The sequence below is a fragment of the Artibeus jamaicensis genome, unplaced genomic scaffold (genome assembly GCF_021234435.1).
Source record: "Artibeus jamaicensis isolate MK-2021 breed Jamaican fruit bat unplaced genomic scaffold, CSHL_Jam_final contig_851, whole genome shotgun sequence".
Taxonomy (NCBI): domain Eukaryota; kingdom Metazoa; phylum Chordata; class Mammalia; order Chiroptera; family Phyllostomidae; genus Artibeus; species Artibeus jamaicensis.
The window spans coordinates 10,725,015-10,746,242 of NW_026521986.1; the positions used below are offsets into that span (position 1 = coordinate 10,725,015).

The 21,228-nt window shown below is 45.1% G+C and overlaps 1 pseudogene; it reads left to right on the forward strand.

The window, feature by feature from the left end:
* Window positions 1–9,901: 9,901 nt before the first annotated feature.
* On the forward strand, window positions 9,902–10,184 carry LOC119035558 (small ubiquitin-related modifier 2-like; annotated as a pseudogene).
* Window positions 10,185–21,228: the final 11,044 nt, after the last annotated feature.

The following is a 21,228-nucleotide window of genomic DNA, read 5'->3' on the forward strand; positions in this document are numbered from 1 at the left end:
TTCTGGAAGCCTCACATGCGTATTGTAGAATTTTAAGCGGGGGGGCGGGGGGGAGACAGACTCCAACCCATAATTCTACCACCCAAGACAAACATTATAATCCTTTGGAAGTATAGTTTGGCTCTTTTGGGGTCAAACTACACAATACACAGTTTGTTTTCAACGAAAAGATCACACAGTATACCCATATATACTCTTGAATAACTTATTTTTTGAAATGTGTTTATATTTTAGAATCTGTAATACCTACACAGACACAAAATTTTAAAATTACAAAAATCTCTATAGTGGGAAGTGAACCTCCTTCCCCACCATCTGACATCTGGTGTCCCTCCCATCACCCATGTACCCTTCCAGAGACACGGAAGCATTTTCAAACACATGTATATATTCTTTTGTCACACAAATGGTAGTGTGTGGACACGGTTTTTTGCGCCTTGTGCTACTTCACTTACTATACCATGAATGTAACCTTTTTTGCATGCCTCTCAAACTCTTTCAACAGCTTCCCCATCACACAGATGGGTCCTCATTTGGTAACCAATCTCCTCATAGTGATTATGTCCTTTGTTCCCAATCTTCATTGTAAATAAGATTGCAACAGACATTCTTGTGGCTACATTCTACACATACATATAACTAGTTCCTTAGGATAAAAAGAAAAAAATCCAAGGGAGAAATTGCTTGACTACCTTTCAGAATTTTGATATATGTTGCCAACTGCCCTCCAGAAGGTTCAAACCAAAGCACTCTCTTACCTGCAGTCTCGAGAGCTCCCCATTTTCTGCACCCTCACTAGTCATGGGGATTAGCACTTATCAGATCTCCAATTTCATAGGAAAACAACAGGATGTCAATGTTATTTGATCTTGCATTTCTTTGATTATTACTGATTAACATCTTCCCGTGCTGGTCGATCATTTGTACTTCTTTCTTTGTGAATGTTCTATTTATTTGATTTTGTATGTTTACCTTTATTATGAACATGTAATTTTATTAAGAATATTATTTTTGTCAAGAAACACTGCGAATAAGCTTTCCAAGTGCTTTGCTTCCTAATTTTGTTTATGGTGCTTTTTTTGACATACATAAATTCTTAATTCTGCAATTAATTTTTTCCTCTGTTGCCAGCTTCTTCTGCCTACAGCTCCCTCTTGCATTTCTGTCCACGCCCCTCCTAAACCACCATCGATTATGTCATGTCGCTCCATAGCCTAAAAACCTGCAGTGGCTTCTCATCACTTTGAAAGCCAAACTGCTTAGCATAACACACAAAGTCTTCCATGTGATTTTTCCCACTGACTCTCCCAGACTCGCCTGCTGGTCTTCTCTAGGTGCCCTGCATTCCACCCCTGAACAGCTTCCTTTTGCTCCCTGAACCCATTGTTCTGGGTTTCTGGGCCTTTCCATGCTGTTCCCCCTGTCTAGCCGCCCATGCCTCACTCCTCCACCTCCCTCTTTGCCTTGCCAACTCCTTTAGAACTTTAAGCATCACAACTTGAAGGCCTTCCCTGACCCCTTAGGCTGAGCTCCTCACATGAGCCTACCTCTGGCCAGCATTTGCTACAGTGAGGCAGAATTTCCTATTTACGTTGGTCTCCCTCACTATCTGGTTATTCAAGGCTGCACTGTGGTTTACTCATTTTTACAGCCAGAATGTCTAGCACAATGCCTGCACATAGTAAGTGCTCAATAAATGTTGAGCATTGAGCCTGGAATGAATAAATAATGGTTTCAGTGGCAAATGTTACTTGAGGTAAATGCAGGGCTGGACTGGGTCTGTGCTTCTGAGAACTGAAGAAATCCTAGGAGGCTCGGGTTATAAGAGAAGCCATGTGCTCCACTGCTGTGCTTTCCAAAACATCAGAATCATTGGAAGTAGCTGTTTAAAAATGCACAGTCTCAGGCTCTGACTTAAACCCACCCACGGAGTCAGACTCACGGGTAAGAATGCTCCAGATACTATAGTTGTTTTTTTTTTTAAGTCCTGAAGTGTTTCTGATGACCAGCCAGGTTAAAAAGCTGCTGGTGAGCTAGACCAACAGGTAAATCAGAGCCGCCAACTTCACTGTGTCAAACCATGCGATCTTTGGCGTGGATAAAGGGAGCTTTCTTGGAATACCAGCTTTGACATTTACTGGCTGTGTGACCTTGGAGCAGTCTCGACTTTTCAGGTTTTCATTAGCCTCACTTAAATGTGAGGACAATATTATTATATAGAAACCCAAAAATGTCGGGAGGACTAAGAAACTCCTGCCTCCTAGCTAAGTGCCTAGCACAGAGTCAACATGAAATAAACCTTCGCTCCTCTCCCCCCACCCTGGGCCTCTGTTTCCTCATTTATAGTGTGGCTGCTCATACCTGCCTGTCAGTCTCCCATAGTCCCACACTGGACTCTAGAAGGAGGAGAGCTTCCAGCAGGCCCTTGGATTGCTCTGTCCAAACAACACTGCTACTTGGGTGACAGACGCGGGGCAGAGGAAGCCCCTATTCTACAGCACGCTTTCTCCGAGCATAGCAGAAGATTTATAGCAATCAGGCAGAATAATTCTGATGCTTTTCAAAACCAGTTGTCTTTTAGCCACACCCCAAAATCAACACAGTTTTCCTCCTGGGGTTCCGCCCAGAGGCCAGTGGCTTTTGAGTTTCAAGGTGAAGGCAACTGTCAAAAAAGAGAGTAGTCCTTGCCCTGGGATCCTCATCTGACCACTCAGGGCTACAAAAGGCAAGACTGGATGTGAGGTCAAAACAGCTCATCTGCAGCCACTTTAATTAAGATGCTTTCCACTCCCAGTGCCTACATGCTCCCCCTCCCCAACTCCAGCCCCAGGGCCAGCAGCTGAGACTGGGAAAATGCAGTCAGTCCCTCAGGCCTGACAGAGTTCAAATTACCAAGTCAGCATGAAAAGTCCCACTCTAAATGGACTGAAATTGGATTCTATTAAAAACCACACTCACCGAGGCCCTTGGCTATTAATATTTGCTGAGACATGGAGGAGAGGGGGGAGGCAGAGGCCCCTGCAAAATGTTGGAGATTGCAGCTGTTCTGTTGAATTGCTTTTCTGGAAACAAGCCTACATTGAAAAGCTAGATTTGCCCTGTTTTCAACAGTTCACAGAATATTAGGGCTGGAAGGAATCCTACAGCTCTCTGATCTTATAGATGAGGGCTGAAGTTCAGAGAAGGTAAGTGACTTATTCAAGGTCACATAGCTAGTAAATAACAGAGCACAGAACTGGAAACTCATATTGCTTTTCTGACAACAAACTTAATACTCTGTCCACTGAACTAACACACACTTACAAAGCACCTGTCTGTCTTCTTTTTTAATATAATGCTGTAAAATTATTCACTTCCAAAGAAATAGTAACTAAAAATAAAGACCAAAGTAAGAGGCAACTGCATTCATTTGAGATCAGAAAAGAATAGCTATTCAGGAAGCACTGATTCAGACAGAAACCCAAACTCAGATTTGGGCAGAAATCCAAATCCAAACTGATTGGATTAGGAGACAAAAGCAAGGGTTATGCATGACAAAGGGAAGGGGAATGATTACATCTGTTGAAGGAAGGTATTTTTATTGGTGCAGATAAACTTACATAGTGACGTGAATTCAAAACAATGTTTTTAATTTTCAGTACAGTTGTCATCAGTCCAGGAGTCCTATCTGCTTTGTTGTTTTCCTTGCAAACAATTCTGGGGAACACAATGTTGCCTTAGGTCCAATCCAAAAGTTATTTTGCTATTTTAGCATTCCAAAGGTTTGAGACTGTTCCTCTAGAACAGCAACTCCAATTCCATTTTAAACTGGATATATATATGAATGAAAGAAGAAAGGTAAAAGTCATTCATTCATTCCTTTGCTAAATATTTATCATTCCAATCCCTCATATAGATGGTTCAATGGTTAACAAGTTATTTTTTATGCTTGACAAGTTTACAGTCTATAGAGAAGCAAGAAGAGTAAGCAGGCAACTCCAAGTCTGTGTACCAGAAACACCAAGGGCATACACTGAGGCAGCATCGATACAAATTCTGGAAGGCCAGGGAAGGTTTCCCTGAGACAGTGCTAACTGGAGGAGCACAAGTGGTGAGGGATGAGTCAGCCTATGTCCAGGGTTGACAGCAATGCTCTGGTATTCCTTTTCCTAGTTGTAACGTGAAAAGATTTGAGGTTTTGAGATCAAGAGCTGTCTTTCCTTATCTTGTTTCCTGGTTTTTCTTGTCTGAGCTCAGACTATGTCACTTTTACTACTCTGTAGACCCAAGGGCCGAGAACTCACTGTGGACTCTGAAGGTCACAGCTGATTAAATTCCCTCTGCATGGAACAGGGACAGGATGAGTGGCTACGCATGTCTCCGAGTGCCATCAGAAGCTCTCCAAGACTTGTGATTTCCATAGTAAGCAAAACTTCTAGACCAGATTTCACCAACATGATGCCAGAGTCATAATTCCACGAGCATCCTAAACATCTCCCATCGCTCTGCGTTCCTCGTTTTCCCTAATCTCAGCTTTGCTCTTCTAGAACAGCGCTGGCAAGTAGAAATATAGTGTGAGCTGCCTATGTAATTTTAAATTTTCTACTGGCCACATTTAAAAGGTGAAAGTAAACAAAATTACTTTAGAATATGTTCTAAACAAAAATAAAAGAGGAAAAACAACAAAAGAATAAAATATTGTGAGACAAATTTAGCAAAACAAGGGAAAAACTTACACTCAGAAGAATACAAAAACATTGTTGAAAGAAATTAAAGAAGACCTAAATTAATGAAAAGATAGCCAATGTTCATAAAATGGAAGACATTATTGTTAAGATAGCAATACAGATGCAACACAGTCTCTATCAATATCCCAACTGATTTCCTTGCAGAAACTTACAAACTGATCTTAAACCTCCTATGGACATTCAAGGGACCCATGAGTAGCCAAAACAATCTTGAAAAAGAAGAGCAAAGTTGGAGGACTGACACTTTTGATTTCAAAACTCAGTACAAAGCTGCAGTAATCAAGACAGTATGGCACTGGCATGACGATAGGCAATAGATCAATGGAATAGAAATGTAACCCAGAAATAAACCCTCAGATTTATGCTAAATTGATTTTTAAAAAGAATACTAAGAGAATTCAATGGGGGGAAGAGCCTTTTTAACAAACTTTCTCAGACAGCTGGAGAGCCACATGAAAAAAATGAAGTTGGACCACTATTTCACACCATACACAAAAATTTACTCAAAATGGATTGAAGACCTAAATATAAGAGCTAAAACTATAAAATTCTTAGAATGTATGGGTAAATCTTTATGATCTTGGTAGGTGATGGACACCTGGATATGACACCAAAAGCATAAGCCACAAAAGAAAAAAGGAGAGCCCTGGCTGGTGTAGCTCAGTGGATTGAGTGTGGGCCTACGAACAAAACAACTGAGGTTCGATTCCCAGTCAGGGCACATGCCTGGGTTGCAGGCCAGTTCCCGGCAGGGGATGCACGAGAGGCAACCATACATTAATATTTCTCTCCCTTTCTCCTTTCCTTCCACTCTAAAAATAAATAAATAAAATCTTTTAAAAATAAAAGAAAAGAAAAAAGTAGATAATCTGGATTTTTTTCTATTAAAGTTTAAAACTTTTGTTTTTCAAAGGACACTGACAAGAAAGCAAAATGACAACTCACAGAATGGGGAAAAATTGCAATCATATATCTGATCGTTGTGTCTAGAACATATAAAGAATTATTATAACTCACTAATAAAAGACAAATAAGCCACTTTAAAAATAGGCAGAGCCTGTGAATAAACATTTTTTCCCAAGAAGATATGCAAAGGTCACTTAAACACGTTAATAGAGGCTCAACATCCTTAGCCACTAAAGAAATGCAAATCAGAAACCAAAATGAGATACCACTTCACACCCAGTAGGATGGCTATCAACAAAAAGACAGACAACAAGTGTTGGTGAGGATGGAGAGAAATCGGAACCCTCAGGCGCTCCTGGGGGTAATGCAGTCTGGCAGTTCCTCAAATGGTTAAACATGGAATTGCCTTTTGACCCATGTGATTTAGAATTATGTACTATAAAATGCACAGCTCTCAAGTGCCAGCAGATGAGTCCAACAATGAATATGCTCCTGCAACCAACACAATATCAGAACACAGAACATTGCCCTCGCCCCGCAAAGTTTTCTCAGGCCCCCTTTCCAGCCAATCTCCGCCGTGAAATCCTGGAGGTAACTACTATTCTGATTTCTAGCTCCATAGAATAATTTTGCAAAAACTAAATTGTTTTTGAAATTCATAAAAATGGAATAGCCTAGTGCTGTAACATTATATACATTTTTATCTTACTGCACAATTTTATTCCTGTTGAATTTAATCATATTGATTTCCATCTTAGAGCTTGTTGGGAGCATTTTCATCCTGATCCCATCACCCATATCTGCTCATTTCCCCAACTTCATGCCATCTACAGACTTGGTCATTCTTTCTGTATTTAATCCAATATAAAACAACAGCAAATATGGAGTCCAGCCGTACTTAAGTGGAACACTCCCCTCCAAGCTTAGGAGATGAAAAGCATTGTGGAGGTGCTGGCCAAAGGATGCGGGTGGGGGATGGGGAAGAAAAATCTCATCAATGGAGAGGACTGAGGTCCATCTGGAACGCATTGAAAGAGGAGGTGGTGACAGGCAGTCCCAGAAGGGATGTGTGCTGGGGAGAGGCTGGGGCTGCAGGGGAAAGTCTGAGAGTCACATGCATAGACAGAAGCACTGAGGGAGAAGGAGACAGAGAGCTCCTAAGGGGAAGAACTAAGGACCAATTAGTCACCCAAAGTTAGAAGGTCGTAAAGGTTTCCAAGGTCATCACGGGAGTCCTGAGCTATAGTTACTATTTGGTCTGGTTTTATGTTTTGTTTTGCTTGTTTTGATAAGTCCCGTATGGAGCCCAGCAACTTACATGGAAAATTATTTTCTTCAATTTAGAATGTACTGAAATTGTTAAAATCATGGAGGGCTCTTAGTCTCTCCCCTCACCCTCCCAACCTCAAAGCGGCGAGCTTTTGGGGTGAAGCCGAGTGCAGGCTGAGGGGTGGGGCTGGGGATGAAGATGTTTGCATTACGTTGGTGTCAGCTCTGGTAAGGGAAAGCTCACCTTATCAAAATGTTCCTTAAATTTTTACTTTTGGATTCAGTATTACAGGGCTTCTGTGTCTTTGACATGCACGTGGGCTTAGAAATGCAGATAAGCACTGTGACCTATGGCTGAGGAAACCTGAACCACAATGTGCCATCATTGTCTGTGGGACCCAGAACCTCTGGCAGGTCTCATTGACCTTATCCTCATCCATCAATGGGTGAAAGCGAGTCTAAAATCTGCCTGGGTCTCAGAGCCAGACAGTTGGTGGGGATCCGGAAACCGCATTTATTTAGAAGCTAAGTTTTGATACTGGTTCACAGACTGGTATTTAAAAATCACTAAACTACTGGTAAGGTCTCTTATAGTTCTAATTTTCTATAATATGTGGTAGGATATCTTAGCTGGCTCCAAACAGAACTGGTCCTTTCCGGTCCAGGCATTGATTTCATTTATCTGCCTGAATTCATACTAGTCAAACCAGAGAAAGCTTTGTTGTTGTGGGGTTTTGTATTGTTTTGTTTTTGTTTTCTTGCAGAGGAGATTTAGAGAAGATGGAGGGGTAGAAATAAAGACGATGGGGATAGAGTATCTGACCATCTAGCACGGTTATGAGTTAATGGTAGACTGACTTTTAATGTCAACTTCTATGATAAGGAAATAAAAAGATTAAAAAGACATGCCAGTGCCCCAGCTGGCACACATTTCAGGGTAAGAAGGTACTGACACCTCATCCGCAGTGGACTAAACTATGTAACCCTAGAACAGGAGGTCAACAGGGCTCTTAGGTGCCATTGGAGCAATCACTGAGCTTGTAGAAAGGCCAAACTCCAGCTTCCTCCTTTCCCATCTGCTCCTTGCAACTGACAGCTGACGAACATAGACACATTCTGCACAGTCACCTCCCTCAGGCCTGTCCCCTCGGAGCTCTGGTCCCCACGTGGGCCCATCTCACCTCAGGGATCCTCTCCCCAAGTCTAGTGAACCTTATGAATAGGAGCAATTGCTCACAAGTGACAGCACTTACTATGTATCAGCCACTATGTCAAACACTCTCCATAAAGTATTTTATTTATTCTTGTGAGGTACGTAAAAGGATTCTCATTTTCACTCAGGCAAACTGAAGCTTAGGGATGCACTGAAGACCTGATTGGGTGATTCCCCACTCTCGCCCCTTCTCTGAGAACCTGCCACCCCCACCATCAAAGTGGGTTGTTCCTGGCATATGGTAAAAGCACGTACCACGCCTCCTCAGGCTGGGGAAGGAACTTAACCCCAGTGCAGTTTCCTTTTCCCAGAAATGTAGATTTGGATATAAAGACATTTGTCCTCACTGCTAGGCCCTCCGTAAAGGTGGGGCTGTAACACCAGCGTGTAGCCGACTGAGAAAGGAGAGAGAATCAGGTGTGCGAGTAAAAGCAGAAGCAGAGAACTGTGTAACTGCAGAGAAGAGGAAGAAAGAGGCCACACCACGGTCCACTGAGACCCTCTCACCAGCTCCTAAGTTTCCTGAGAATCTCTCTTATTCTTATTCTCTAAATCAAGTACTCTCATTTCGATTAAGATAAATCAAGTGGCTTTCAATTATTGGTAAGCAGAGGGACCTGACTCAGAGAAGTTAAGTAATCTGTCACATAGCTCCAGAAGGAGGACGGGGCAGGAGCTGCAAAGCCCACACAGGTTTGTAACTGCCAAAGCGCTCAGACGCTGTCTCCCTCCCAGAGGCTGGCAAGGCAGGCAGAGGGCATTTCCTACCAGATCCCTACTGTGTCCTTGTTCCTTCTTTCACACCCAACACACTTTCCCAAGGAACCCCCAGCGCAGCATCAAATGGGAAAAGTTGGTTAATGATGAGACTATCTAGGAAGAGGAAGGGTAGCACCACGTTGGTGGGCAGGAGTGGGGCATCGTGGGGCAAGTTCCTGTCTTTACCAAGTCTCTGGTCTTTGCAGGGGCAAGTAGAGCCATCTCCTTTCCACATGAGACCCAGCTAAGCAGATGGCTAGGGCGAGGAGGGGTGGGGCAGGGTGAAATGAGGGCAGCTTAGCCTTTGGAGTAGGGACTTGGACCGTGAGGCCTCCAGGCCCAAGTCCCTCAAGGGAACTGCACTCAGATTTGCCCCAAATGTGCAGTCAAGCCAGGTGAAGCCTGAAGAAAAGTGGGTCAAGCCTTCTCTGGGCAGAGCCATGAGAGGTGTCTGCTCTCTCGGAGCCACTTGAAGTTTGCAGCTCCTGGAGCTCCGTTTATTGACTCTGTTTATTTATCTAATTTGTCAAGTACTGTCTGCAAGCTGGAGCTGGCCTCCTAAGTGCTCAGCTTCTATCCCGCCTTGCAGGCTTCACCAATTTGATTAGCATACTCTGCACTCCATCTTTGTAGTCATTAATGAAAACACTGATGAATACTGGCCATAAGTCAGATCCCTGGGAGGCCTCTCTGCTACAACCTCTTCTTGCCTGGCTTACAACCTAGCAGGGATGATCCTTCTTTTCAGACCATTTTTGCCCATTGTTCAAGAGTTTTTGTCCCCTCTTTTCATCACTCACTCATTAATTGTGCTAGGGTGAGGGACCGGCCACAATTCCTGGCAAATGCATATTTGTGGAAAATGCTTAACTGCAACCTATTACTACCATGAGGAGCTGTGGGGAAACAAAGATGCGCAGGACAGACTCCAGCCCTCAACAGCAAGAATAAGGATAATAACAGCAGCTTCCAACAGACCTGGTTCCTCTTTTGTGAAGCGGCAGCTGAAGAGACTCTGGTGCTCACCATGGCCGATAAAGAGCCCAAGGAAAGAATCAAGACTGAGATCATATTAATTTGAAGGTGGTGGAGCAGGATGGTTCTGTGGTGCCGTTTAAAATTAAGAGGCACACACCACTTAGTAAACTAATGAAAGCCTATTGTGAACAACAGGGTTTGTCAATGAGGCAGATCAGATTCCGAATTGATGGGCAGCCAATCAGTGAAACAGACACACCTGCACAGTTGTGTGGATGGAGGATGAAGATACAATGGAGGTATTCTAGCAGCAGACAGGAGGTGTCTACTAAAAAGGGAACCTGCTACTTCAGAACTTCATTCCTGCAGACCAAGAAGACATTCTCAGTTAGAAAACTGCAACTTGGTTCCTCCACATCTTGATTACTTCAATATAGTGTTCTCAATATTTTCATTTTCCCTTTCCCCAGTCCTTTATATTGTGCATAAAGTTACTGATGTATATGCGCAAGCATTTGCATTTTTAAACTAAATGTCCAATGGTATATTTTGATTGACATCACATGGAGATAAAGGAAAATACTGGTTCTCTGAAGATATCCCCTTCTCCATCAGTGGCATGCTCACTCAGCTCTTATTTTTAGATTCCAGTAAGTTATTTTACTCTCACTGTTTAAGAAAAAGGAGAACAACACAAAAACCCTTGCATACCTTGTTTGATTGGAGAATTTTAATTTTAATATTTTTTATTTATCATTGTGAGACCAAGACAATTTTATAACTTTTTTGTACATAGCTGTTACATGTAGGGCAATCTGTCTTTAAGTAGGGATAAATTACTCAAAGAAATGAATCCTAGGTAGTATTCAAGTCAAGCATGTGGTTGTTGAAATAAACTTCTTGTTTAAAATGAAAAAAAAATTTAGCAGCTTCCACCTGCCTGTGCTGGGCTAAGTATTAAACAGATACTGTCCAGCATGTGCTGGAGATTATCCACCCTAAAGAGGTAACTGTTGGTAATAATTAAGAGTAAGAATTCTGGGAGCTCCTGCTAGGAAGAAGGCGTAGGTAGATATGCTTTGCTTCCTCACACAATCAAAAGAAGGACAACAACCAATTTAAAAACAAAAACAACCAGAACTGACAGAAAATTAAACTATGGAAGTTCAACAACCAAGGAATTAAAGAAGAAACATTCATGCAGACCGGTGCTCTGAGACAAAGAAATATGACCCAAATGAAAGAACAGATCAAAACTCCAGAAAAGAGCTAAGCAAGGAGATAGCCAACTTATCGGATGCAGAGTTAAAAACACTGGTAATAAGGGTGCTCACAGAAATGGTTGAGTCTGGTCACAAAATAAAGGAAGAAATGAAAGCTACCCAAAGTGAAATAAAGGAAAATATTCAGGGAACCAACAGCGAAGGGAAGGAAACTGGCATTCAAATCAACAACTTGGAGCAAAAGGAAGAAATAAACATCCAACTGTAACAGAATGAAGAAACAAAAATTCAAAGAAATGAGGAGAGGCTGAGGAACCTCTGGGACAACTTTAAATGTTCCAACATTTGAATCATAGGGGTGCCAGAAGGAGAAGAAGAAGAGCAAGAGATTGAAAACTTATTTGAATAAATAATGAAGGAAAACTTCCCCAATCTGGCAAAGGAACTAGACATGCAAGTCCAGGACACTCAGAGAGTCCCATAGAAGTTGGGTCCAAGAAGAAACCCAGCAAAGTATATCATAATTAAATTACCCAGGATTAAAGATAAGGAGAGAATCTTAAAAGAAGCAAGAGAAAAGGAAACAGTTACCTACAAAGCTGGTCCCATAAGACTATCAGCTGATTTCTCAAAAGAAATTTTGCAGGCAAGAAGGAGCTGGAAAGACATATTCAAAGTCAAGGAAGGCAGGGACCTACATCCAGATTACTGTATCCAGCAAAGCTGTCATTTGGAAAGAAAGGACAGATAAAGTTCTCCCCAGATAAGATCAAGTCAAAGGGGTTCATCATTACCAAGTTGTTATTATATGAAATGTTAAAGGGACTTATCTAAGAAAAAGAAGATCAAAACAATGAACAATAAAATGACAACAAACTCACATCTATCAACAACTGAACCTAAAAAACAAAAACTAAAACTAGGCAAACAATTAGAACAGGAATAGAATCACAGAAATGGATATCTCATAGAGAGGAGATCTCATGGAGATCATTGGGGAGGGGAAGGGGGAGAGCAGGGGGAAAAGGTACAGGGAATAAGAAGCATAAATGTAAGTACAAAGTAGACAGGGGAGAGGTTAAGAATAGTATGGGAAATGGAGAAGCCAAAGAACTTACATGTATGACCCACAGACATGAACTAAGGGTGGAGGGGAATGCTGGAGGGAAGGGGGTGCAGGGGAGTGGGGGATAAAGGGGAGAAATAAATGGGGCAAATGTAATAGCATAATCAATAAAATATACTTAAAAAACAGTAAGAATTCTGAAGGTTTTATGCTGGCTCTTCCACTTACTGGCTTAAATTTCTTTGCATTACTATCTCCCTTTGTAAACTTACCTCCTAGGGTTGTTATAAAGGTTTAAATTATTATGGTAAACAAGATGATAGTCAAGAAGAGGTAGTTGGAGCATTGCTCAGCACATAATAAGCATTCAGTAAATGCAGTAGTATTCAGTGTAGTAAATACTACCTATTATCATTACTTCATGCAATACAACAACATGACATGAAGTATTATTATCTGTTTTATCAGCAAGAAAGCTGAGGTTTAACAGGACATGTAATTTGCCCAAAGTGCTTCAGCCAATAATGGAACTAGGGTCCAAGCCCATGTCTGTTTGATGGCAAATCTCAGTTTTTATTATCATGACCTAGAAAAAAAATGCCTAAATAATTATTTTACAAGCTAGAAATGCTAATGAGACTGTAAAGTGCAAACTATTTTCATGACACAGGGTAGATTCTCGGTAAATACTACCAAATGATGATGATGGTGATGACAAAATCATAGGCACCGTACTGAAATTTTAGAAAAAAGCATTTTGGGGTATCAGAGGAAAGAGAGATCGTTTCTGAATAGAGGAATAGTTGGAGACTTCCATGGAGAAGGTGCAGTTTGAGCGCGCCTTAGCAGCTGAGTGTGAGTTGAACTCAATGAGAAAAGAGTGTGAACACTGAGAGGAAACACATCTGTCAAAGTGAACTTCTCATAACAAACTGGGCCCAAATTCATAGCCAGGATCTAGTGGCCATTGCTGACAGAGGCTTCTCACATACTCTGCATTCTAGGAAAAGCCACAGACTGAGTTTTCAGCCTCCTGTATTGTGCTCCTGCCATCTGAGCCAACCATCATAACAGTTTCTGATTTGTCATTTGACCAGTGGACTGACACCTGCCCTGTCCAACCAGGAGCATACAATTTTATCCTTAGTGCATCTAGACTGACCAGTCAGAACTACTCTGTAACAACCAATCAGAACACACAATTCAGACCAATCTGAACTGTACAAATTTGGAAATCTCATTTGCATAAAATTGAACCAATCAGGAGCTGGGTGGAACTCTCTCTATAAAAGGTGGCTTCCCTATTGTCTTGGTGAAACACATTTTTTGTTACCATTGGAGACCGTGTTTCCCCTGTTTGCAAACTGCTCACCTGGGTAAAGTTTCTCCTTTTTCCACATCTCTTTGGTAATTTTTGTCAACAAAAAAAGGCCCTCCTTGTAGAGGAAACTGCATAAGCCAAGGCACGAAGATGGGAATGTTTAGGGTGTGTTTAAAAAAAATAAAAGATATTCCATTTAGGTAATATGTGGTATATTGAAGGAAATAGTTGGGAAGGAACCAGAAAGTATTGGTTAATTAGCTCTTGATCAAAACACTGATTAAAGTAGAAAGGTTTCCCATGCTCCAAAAGTCTCCTAAATGCATTAGGGAAAGAGCCATTATAAGGGTTTTGGGATGAGGAAGGAGCTTTCTTTAATATTCAAGCAAGAATAATTTCCACAACTGTGCAACAGGGCTCAGGTCTGAGGTGGAAGGCAACACAGGGCTGACATTAGTCAATACATGTGGGCAAACCTGAGCTGTTAAAACACTGAAGTGTTTTGAACCTCAGGGACATAATGCTGAGTGAAACCAAGTCACAAAAGGACAACCATTGTATGCTTCCACTCACATAAAGTATCCAGAGTAGTCAAAACCATACACGCAGAAAGTAGAAAGGCTGTTGCCAAGGGCTGGGGGCAGAAAGAAGGGAGACTTAGTGTTTACCACTAAACACTACAGAGTTTCAGTTTTGCAAGATGCAAAAGTTCTAGAGCCCTGTTGGCCAACAATGTAAATATACTTAACACTACTGAAGCAAGCTCTTAAAAATGGTTAAGGTGGTCAATTTAATCTTATGTGGGATTTTTTTTTTTACAATAAAGTAAAGAAAAAGTGAATCCCACCATCCTCCAATATATTAAAGTGCTTTCCATCCACCTGGTAAATGGCTGTGCCCTGAGCCACCCGAGTCCCCTTGTCGTGGACCCTGGACCTCCTTGGCATCCTGCTATAGAAGCATTAATGTCTGGCACTATTTTGAAGATCACCCCTGGGGCTAAGGGACTTGATGAAAGATGAGTTCGCACAGCATTTTTCTGGAGATGGGAAAGCACAACAATTGTATCTGTCAACGAATGGGGAGGCGGCCAGAGCCGCCGCTGAAGAGCCTTGAAAAAGCAAACAGACCCAACCGCTGCTGCACTCTGGCCTCAGCTATTTCTCAGGCAGGATCCCTCAGAAGAGAGTAAGCACTGCCCGGAACTCCCTTCCTGCTGAGTCACCGGGGTGGCAGCCCTGCCCGGCCAGGAGACTGTTAACCTGGGAGTCTGGAGGTACAGACCGGAAGACCGTCCCTTTCTGAGCCCAGGGAGACCACGAGAGTGTCCCTCTTGTGTGGGATGGGGGGGGGGGGGGGATGCAGGGGATGGGTGGGGACACCGGGCACTGCCAACACTCTAGGCACACACCTGACTGCCCACCTAGTGGACACCTGGTTTTCCCGTCGCTCCCAGCATCGGATACCCTAATCCCTCCATTAGCTTGGCAATGCTGTGGAAAGTGCCAGAGAAAAACAATCCTAGTGGGTTGGCTCCTGGCAGCTTTGGCTCAGTCATTTCTCTTCCTAATGAACCAGCAGAGCGCGGGATCTACGGGTACCGGACCGCTGCTGCCCAGCTCCCAATTCATCATCTGTGAGACGGCACAGCTCCCTCCGCGGTGACAGGAGGGAAGGGGAGGCAACGCTTGGGGCCTGCTGTCCCTTCCGCGGCAGCCTTCTCCTCCTGCCCCAAGGACGGTCCCCCTCAGCCCTGCGTTTCAATCTGATTACTCCCACTCCTCACAGTCACCTCCCTCCTACCCCCAGCCCTTCACAAAAGACAACCAAGAATGGGGAGGAAGGGGTCCTGAGGCAGGGTCCCCGATTAGGCTGGCCGGGTCCACGGGCAACTGTGCAGCATAGAGGTCCAGTGTGAGCAGCGCTCCAGGAGGAACGGAAGCCCGCGCTCGGAGTCCCAGGCACTGCTCCTCACTGGGGAAGACAGGCCCACCCTTGAGCCGGGGAGCAGTGGGAAGGAGCTGCTGGACTCAGCCATCTGCCCTCTTGCTTGGTGAGACAGTGTTTCTTTAATAAAAGTCAGGGCCTTCCATCTCTCCCACATGGGGAAAACTTAGAAGACATCGAGAGACCTTAACTCTTTCACCCTCAGTGTGGCTACTGGCAGAGGCTGTTCCATCGGGTCTCTCCTGAGAAGGCAAAGGGACCCCATGAATGGCCCTGAGGGCCTGAAGAGGGGAGAAGAGGTGAAGGAAATGTGGGGGATGGGTTGTGACAATTTAAATGGTGTCAGTTGGCATGTCAGCCCTCCATATGCAGTGAGTGGGTCGCACCCACCCATCCTTAGTAGGTTCTTAGGGATGCATCTGTGTTGTTCATCTTGGCCATCCAAACCTTCCCTGCAACAGCAAGCGCTCTCTGTCCTCCCACCCACCCTGGCCTGATGCTCACCCAGAGTCCGGGGAGTGCAGGAGTGACATCATCCCTTCTGTGTGGAAGCCACCTTCCTTCCCTGCCCCAACTCCTCTTCTCTACAGCGGCTCCCAAGCCTCAAGCTGACTTGATCTGGGACCTTGTTTTAGCCCTTCCTGGGCACTGCCAACATTGGCCTGGCCACCGCCGTAGCCTGGTCAGCTCACAGCGGCTCTTTAGTCTGCTTGCCATGGCTGAACGGGGCCCTGTCCTACATGCAGAGGAGCTCTTAGCTACCCTCCATTGTTTCATACTTACATGGATAAAAACACCTAACTTTTGCAAAACTTCTCAAGTCTCAGGCACTGTCCAAAGTGTTTAAGTGCAGTACTCATTTAATCTTCACAATTCCACGAGGTCTACACTCCTGTCAGCCCTGACTGACAGACTGAGGAAACTGGAGCATAAACAGTGGGTGACATACCCAAAGCTGTGTGTGAGGAACAGAGTCCAGATTCCACCCCAAGTGATTAAACTCCAGAGCGTCATGCCCAGGCCACCCGAGGGTCAAAGGACTGATGATACCCAGTCCTGCCCTCAGCACAGGTGGTGACGGGTGGAGAAGCTCACGCAGAGGAGGCAGGTCCCTGGAAGAGGGAGAGGAAAGAACACAGAGAGGGGCCTGGAGCCAAGGGCTGCAGAGGACCTGAGACTCGCTCTCCAAGTCTCCAAGGGCTGGTTCTCATGAAGTGTGGGGGAGTGGGGAGAGGAGGGAGCTGAGGGAGTGGAGAGAGAGTAAGTGAGCAGAGGGTGCCTAGAGGCAAGGAATGCACCCGACTGGAACTGAGAGCAGTGAGGTAGACAGTGAGGTAGACACACACATCAAGGAAGCACAACCGGGGGGGGGGGGGAACCAGACCCGGGGAGGTGCAGACCCCAGGTCTGGAAGGCTGACCCAGGGCCCACCCAGGCAGTCGCCAGCTTTGACTCTAAGGCCTGAAAGCTATCCGTTCATCATTGCTAGCTGCCTCTTGGCCAAGTTTTTCCAAAGGCATGAGATGCGGTGGCCTCTTCCAGGTTCTGGGAAGAGGGGTTGCGGGGAGGCCTAAAGGGAGACCAGACACTACCTACCGCTTCTGCCAGTGGGGTCAGAGCATGCCTGGTGATGCTGACTCCTGGCTCTGAAGCAGTCCACAGGCGGCCAGGACAGGCACAGGCTAGGGGCGAGGAAAGGGAGGGCCACCGACCGCAGGGCCCTCAGGAGGCATTGTCAACAGGCCAGTGTCCTTTGGAAACACTCCAGATAAAACAGCAGCAGTGAGACAAAGGATTTCCTTCCTCCTCTGGCATGTCATGAATTCCCTCAGGGCTCTCCCCGGAGCCATGGGTCTGTCTTTATGAAAATCCTGGTCCAAGTTTTTAATCCACCCTGCAAACAGGAAATGGAGAAGGAAGCAAGTTGGAAAAGCTGTGTCAGAGTCTGTCGCTGTTACTGTGGTCTTCCAAGCAGGATGGATGATGCTACTCAGCAGAGCAGGGTCAAGGCCACAGCCCTGCAGGGTCCTCTCACCGTCTGAGGGCCCATAGAGCTGGGAGAGACCTAAGCACTCATTGTACCAGCAGCACGTGGGGCCCAGGGAGAGGAAGTGATGGCCCAAGATCAGACGGTAAGTTACTGGCAGAGAGGGTGTCAGACCTGAGGTCTCCCAGGGATCAAACCACCCATCTCACTGCTAGACACTCCAGGCTCACTGCTAAGGACAGGACACACTTCCAAAACACCAGGCTTCAGTGGGAGGGACAGGTTCACACAAGAGAAGGGGCCAACAGACCACAAGGGCCTTGAGCTGTGTGACCCAGAGAGGCCCTGGCAGAGCCATGGCTGCAGGCGCTGTACGCTGTGGGGTTCAGAGTGCTGTCTCTGGGCTCAGACAAATCAGGCTAGAATTTTGTGTGACCCTGCATTGGTGACTCAACATCTCTAAGCCTCAGGTTCCTTTTCTGTAAAATGAAGATAAAAAGAATACCTCATAGGATTTGGAAGAGGATTTAAAAAAGATAATCCAGGTAAAGCTCTTAGAACATTTGAAAACTGGCACTGAATAAGAACTTGATCTATGCTGGCCCTCATTTTTATCTACAGCAGTTGTCTGCTTTAATTCCTTTTGAGAGAGGGAGGACATAGGCTCAGAGAGGTGTGCTACTTGCTCAGATTCATGTATCCATTCAGATTCCTTAAACTCGTGCCAAGAGCCAGGCACACTGCTCTCGATGTGGGGATACGGCAGTGAGCAGAGGCGACAAAGCCCTTGCCCTCGTGGCACCTACATTGCAAGTGGGGAAGACAGGTAATAAACAAAATATGTGAGTTGTATGATCATTGCTAGAGCAGCAATTTCCAACCTTTTTCACCTCATGGCTCACATAAACTTATTTGTAAAATATTGTGGCACTCCAAAAATAAATATTTTTTGCCAATCTGGCAAAAAAAAAGATATTATTTTGATTCATTCACACCGACGGCTGTTGCTGTGTTGGCTGTTGTCATTTTGTTTATGTGACAATCTGAGGGGAAAGAGGTCAGTGCCCTGACTAAATAAATGGTCAGATAGTGCATGTTTTAAAAATCCTTGCGGCACCCAGTTGAAAATCGCTGTACTGGAGGGGGAAGGGAGCTACGGAGAAACAAAGCAAGGAAGGAGTGATAGGGGACTCAAGACTTGGAAAATTTTAGCTTAAGGTAATAAGTTATAAGTCTAGCAAGTAATATGTATGTTAAAGCTTTTGTTTCAGAAACTACAGATAAGGCCCATCCTGGCTCCTGGGAAAACAGCTGGCCTCCTGGGGCCTGCTAGAGATCACCGCCTGGGGACAAGTTGGAGGCATCCGGGCCTTTGTGTTCCAGGGGAGCCTACGACTTCTCTCCCCTGGGAACAGCTAACCACCCAGGACAGGAATGTTGCAGCTTCTGAATCTCAAAGCCCTCACTGTGCCTTGTTTATCTGCCCCCACCCCGATAAAAGGTCTCACCTAAAATGGCAAGGGAAGATGGTTTGTTAGGGTATAAACCCACCACCTTCTCAGATCACCGGCCATCCGAATAAAGCACCCATTAAAGATTCAATTGCTGTCATTGCTTATTGGGTTTGGTAGTGACAGGCAGCCCGAATGCCAGTGTCTGTTCCAGTTACAGGAGATGGTGCGAGGGTATGGAGGACTGTGATGTTGAGGGTGGCCATGGAAAGCTTGAAGAAGGCAGGGGTGCAGGCATATGGGAGGAGAACATTCCAGAGGAAGGGAAGCACTGGTGCGAGGCCCTGAGGTGGGCTCCGGGTACGGGAGATAAGACCGGGAGGCTAGTGCTCTGAAGCAGAGGCGTGTGGGGAGGAGCAGCTGATGAAGTTGGAAAATGCTGTAAATCATGGCAATGTCGAAACGGGTATTTGAGCCCAGAACTGATTCCCAAACCCACCCTCACTCACACACACACATACACACACCCTGCCTTGCTGGGTCCCAACACAAGTTTCCCAGATGATTGGCTGGTGTGTGTGTGGCAGAGTGGGGGAGGGCAGTGGGGTGTTAATTCTGTTCTTCTCACAGATGGTTTTGTGAGGTTCAAAGTCAACAACCACAAAGGGGGTGAAGAATGCCTTTTCTGAATAAGTATCTCTGTCTTCAGAACCAAAAATCAGAATACGAATTTCAGTATGTACCTGAACTTAAAAAGAGGGTAGGACGGGTTACTCAAAATCAAGGCATCGAAGACATGCAGGACATGGTCACCTAAAACAAGTGCATAAGCTTTGATCCTGAAGATTCACAGGTCTTTCACCTTCATCCGCCCATGAAACTCCCGCACTGACCTGGGGGAGGGAAGCTGGGGCTCTAAAATCCTCTGTTTGCTGCTGCAGCAGCAGCAAGGTCCCCGTGGGCACAGAGCAGGGTGCAGGGGCCCAGAGGCCCGGGGATCTGGTCCCGGCAACCACTGAGGACCTTCTTCATCTACTCCCCAGCCCCATCTCCCCACCTCTGAGTGTAGTGCCAGGAAGGATCAAAGAGAACCTCTTGAGAGGGCCCGCTCCTGGCTCCCGTTCGGATAATTGCCAGGTAAACACAGAGTGTCTCCATGATGTAATGGGCCTGTGCTGTCAGAGCAGAGGAAATTGCTCACTTTGGGGAGGGGCTGGAGCTCTTCCAGGCCATTAGGGTTCACTGAGGGAGTTGTTTCTGCCGGGGTGAAATGGTTCCCTCATGACTTGAAGAGGGAACTATCTTCTACTATTTCATAAAGCACTCCAGTTACCTGGGCTATGACATCCCTCTTCTCTGTCCACGAAACCTCTGCAGCAGAGGTTTCTGGTGAAAAGAGACTGGGAAAACAGCACGTATTCCAGACAGAGTGGGAATTCGTGTTGAAGGTGGGGTGGGTGGAGAAGAGACGGCTCCATAGCTACCTGGGGGCCTTCGGGTTACACCGGAGGGCACCGAGGGCCCAGGTTCCAGTCCCAGTCATTTCTTGACACCACCCACCAGCTGAGTGACCTTGAGCAACTCAGTTTATGACTTGGGCTCTCAGATTTCTCGTATATATAACTAGAAGGTTCTTGTAAAGTTCATATACAGCTCTAAAATTCTGTGATTTTAAGCAGGAGAGATTGCATGCAGGCATTTGTGAGGACTGGGATGGCTTGCAATTGGGTTGCATGATTCACCTTTGTTTTAGGCCCAGAAGCCCCTTCTACTGGATGCTATTGCTGCAGGCCAGACTCAGGCCTGGACAGGGATTTTCACACAGGGAGCCAAAAAAAAAAAAAAAAAAAATTAAGGGGGGATGGCAGGGGCTGGTCATTTTCACTTGGAGCTTGGAGGCCCACAAGAAAAACACACAAATGGGGTGAGGGACACACCAACACTCAGTCCCTGAATTTTAATATCAGAAGATCACTCTCATAAGCTGCATCAACAACTTGGTATCCCAGTTGGTGCCAACTAAGCCCTCCTAAGCCCTCTCGCTTAATTACATGCCTAGAGCACTGTAATTTAAAATCCTGGCAACCATGTTCTATGCAATTAAAAACAAACTAACAAACAGGCCTTCCTAATATTGAACCCCTTATATTTTATTAGAGTTGGGCCCTGCTGTTTTCCCACTCCCCTGGTAACGCATAAATCTCTTCACCACACACCCTTAGTTCCCTGTTTCCTAATGCCTGCCGATCCCTCTTCAACCTCAGTCAAGAGGCCCAAGATCAGGTTCCATTCAAACCAACAGTTTTGCTCAGCCTCAGCCTGACTTCCAGGTCACTGTGCTTCCATTTTTCCCAGCTGGGGATGCTGGATGGATTTTGTAT